Genomic DNA, 3,820 nt, shown 5'->3' on the forward strand with positions numbered 1-3,820 from the left:
TGAACTGTCATAGGCGCAGTGGGTTCTCTGGGAGATGGTCGTGTCTTCCTTATCGCCGATTAGCCAGTGGAAGCTGGGGTCAGTGCGCAGTCGGATAGTTTCCTAGTCGCTGTGTGAGACATAGCTGCAACCTGCATTCAGATCCCCCAGCAACATCACGTCCTAGGGCAGGGGGGGAAGAGAGGACAGTCAGGCCCAGAGGGGAGAGGGGTGGTGTCAGGCGATGCTGTCTGTCAGACCTAAGTTGGTTCCCTCTTTTCCCACCCCACACGCCCGCAACCTCCTTACCTCGATGCCCCACTTGTTCCTAACTTTCTGGAAGACTTTGTAAAGCTCCTCCATCTCCTGCACCGCGTTGTCTGGGGTGGGTGTGCAGACCGAACAGAACAAAGTCTTTAATCGCAAAGAAGACAGAAGTTAGCTTGTCACTTCATTGCAGGAGCTGGGTCACAGCCACAAGCCAACAATTGCAGTCATACAGCAGCCTTTTGGCCCAACTTCCTCTGGCAGTTCGTTCCACGTACAAGCCACCTCTGTGCCCCTCGGCCCCCTTTAAAATCTTTTCCCTCTCACCTTAAACACGTGCTGTCTATATTTGAACTCTACCCTGGGGGGGAAAGACCTTACGTATTCTTCTTATCTATGCCCCTCATGATTTTATAAACCTCTATAAGGTCACCCCTTGAGCCCCCTACGTTCCAAGTGGGGGTGGGGGGTGGAACCCAGCTCCTCCTTATAACTCAACTCAACCCACGCACCCCCACCAAAGTCTCGGTAACATCCTTGTAAATCTTTTTTGCACCCTTCCACTTTAATAACATCCTATAGAAGGGCAACCAGAATTGTACACGCTACTCCAAATGTGGCCTTACCAATGTCTTTTATAGTCGTGAGAAGGTATCTCAACTCTTGTACTTCCACGTTCTGACCAATGAAGGCATGCCAAATGCTTTCTTCACCATCCTGTGACACCACTTTAAAGGAACTATGTACCTGCATCCCTAGGTTTCTATGTTTGACAACACTCCAGGGCCCTGCTATTAACTAAATGCTGTCCTGGTTTATTTTACTGCTGCCTCACAGCACCAGGGACCCAGGTTCAATTCCACCCTTGTGCAACTGCGTGGAGTTTGCACATTCTCCCCGTGTCTGTGTGGGTTTCCTCCGGGTGCTCTGGTTTCCTCCCACAGTCTGTGCAGCTATGGGTGGATTGGCCAAGCTAAATTGCCCATAGTGTTTGGGGATGTGCACATTAGGTGGGTTATAGGGGGATGGGTCTGGGTGGGATGCTCTGAGGGTCAATGTGGACTTGTTGGGTCGAAGGGCCTGTTTCCACACTGCAGGGATTCTGATCTATGATCTAAACTCCACCTGCCCTTCCTCGGCCCACTGGCCCAGTAGATCAAGATCCTGTTGTATTCTTAGATAACCTTCCTCACTTTTCACTATACTACTTACTAACTTTCTAACCATGCCTCCCATATTCTCATCCAAATCGTTTATCTAAATGACGAATAACAGTGGACCCAGCACCAATCATTGTGACACATTGCTAGTCACAGCCTCTAATCTGAACAACGACGCTGTATCGCCACTCTCTGTCTCCTATCGTAAAGCCAATTTTGTATCCAGTTGGCTAGCTCTTCCTGGATCCCATGTGACCCAACCTTACTAGCCAATCCACCATGCAGAATCTTATCAAAGGCCTTGCTAAAGTCCATGTAGACAACATCTGCCATTCTGCTTTCATCTACCTTCTTAGTCCCCTCTTCAGAAAACTCAATCAAGTTGGTGAGCCATGATTTCTCACCCACAAAGCCATGCTGAGTCTCCCTAATCAGTCCTTGCCTTTCCAAATGCATGTAGATCCTGTCGGTCATAATCTCCTCCAACAACTTACTCACCACTGATGTCAGATTCACGGGTCTGTAGTTCCATGGCTTTTCCTTGCAGCCTTTATTAAATAAAGGCGCAACATTAACCACCAGTCTTCCAGCACCTCACCCATGGCTGTTAATGATATAAGTATCTCTGCTAGCGGCCCCACAATTTCTTCCCTAGCTTCCCACAATGGCCTGGGATACACTTGATCAGGTTCCAGTGATTTATCTGCCTTAATGCATTTTATTTAAAACAGTGCCCTGCATTACAGCAGGTAGGGCACAGGGAGGGTGTAACTGAGCTACAGAGCTGGGACTGAGTTGAGATGCTGAATGGCCTCCTCTTGCACATGGAAGCATTCCCTGATGGATCAGAAGCTGTATCTGTGCCATAACTGCACATAACTCCCCCCACGCTCCCCCAAGGGTGAGAAACCGAGCTTTCGAAATGATCAATTAGCTGTTGCCCCAGGATGCAATCTCAAATCCTTACTGGTTCTTGGAGAATGGAACCTAGCGATGAACGGGTCTCGAGCGAAGACACCTGGCTAACCATTCTTGTTATCTTCATACTGGTAACTGTCTGTAATCATGACCGAGTCTGACCTGAGGAGACAAAGGCAACGACCTGAGGATGAAACAACTCCCTTCAAGTTCTCTGGCACGGTTGCTGACTTTTAGACTCCCCTGGGAGTAAACGCCAATGTCCCTCTTGTCTTTCTGACCACTTACTGTCTTTGTGCACCAACACATTGAGCTTCATGTACTGGCACACCTGGATCCCTCTGCACTATTGAGCTTAATGGCTTGCTGATGGTCCACAGCAGATACCCAAGGCTTCCAGCTGACTGTTGACAGCTTCCAGCAGACAACTGGGAAACACACTCAGCTGATGCCTGTTGAACGGGCCGCTATTCCCTGGAGTTTTGAAGAATGGGAGGGGGATTGACAGGGAGGAGATTGAGATGATGTTTCCCCACTGTGCACCCCCCACCCCCTGCCCAATCCTCCACCACGTGGTGGAAAATCTTGAGCGAAGGGGCCGCCATTTTAGAATGAGGTGTGTCTCCAATTTCAGATGGAGATGAGGATGAACTCTGCACAATCACACCCCGAGAACCTGGGGCTGGGTCAGTGACTATATTAAAGGCCTAGTTAGAGTTTCAATCCTCGAGGAGAGGGTTGTGGGGGCATGGGAGAGCAGAGTTGAGGCCACAACCCATAAGGTATAGGCCAACAAGACTGTGCCATTCAATCATAGCTGATATGTTTCTCAATCCAATTCTTCCGCTGTCTCCCCGTAAACCTCAATCCCCAATCTTCCTGAGAGTGGTGAAGGAAGGTTGGAATGACATTGTCCTGGGTCCTATTTCTGGGTGTAGGAAGCAACATGGCCCATCTCTGTAATCTCTCACCCCATGACCCCCCACTAATATTTGCCCATTGCTGTGAGGTACCTGTAGACAAAGACGTACTGTTCCTTATAATGGCTGCGACCCAGCCTCGTGCTGGCTTTGTAGGTGTAATTGTGAGTCACATCGAACCTGTGCAGAAAGTGGGAAGACAATGAGTCCCAACTGCATTGGCTAGAGCCTCCCTGGTCCAGGCTCAGTTGGTGAAATCCCAATTGGCCCAGGCGTCATCCATTATGCAGCAGCCAGGGAGACTAATCAGCTAAATATTTTCATTGGCGTAGCTCCACACCCATCCCACCCCTCCCTGGGAGCATTGATCATGGCTCCAGACCCATCGCACCCCTCGCCGGGAGCATCAATCCGAGCTCCAGACACAATCCCACAATGGGAGGTGACAGAAATAGTGAGGGGTGTAGGGGACTGGAGGAGGTGACAGAGATAGGGAGGGGGGTGTAGGGGGCTGGAGGAGGTGACGGACATAGGGAGGGGGTGTAGGGGGCTGGAGGAGGTGACGGAGATAGGGAG

General features: G+C 50.1%; 1 pseudogene; it reads right to left on the minus strand.

Moving 5' to 3' along the window:
- LOC125482264 overlaps nucleotides 1-3,424 on the minus strand; it is a 4,316-nt pseudogene extending 892 nt beyond the window's left edge.
- Between the last annotated feature and the right edge of the window lie 396 nt (nucleotides 3,425-3,820).

Source organism: Rhincodon typus, unplaced genomic scaffold (genome assembly GCF_021869965.1).
Source record: "Rhincodon typus isolate 14 unplaced genomic scaffold, sRhiTyp1.1 hic_rhity00007919, whole genome shotgun sequence".
Taxonomy (NCBI): Eukaryota; Metazoa; Chordata; class Chondrichthyes; order Orectolobiformes; family Rhincodontidae; genus Rhincodon; species Rhincodon typus.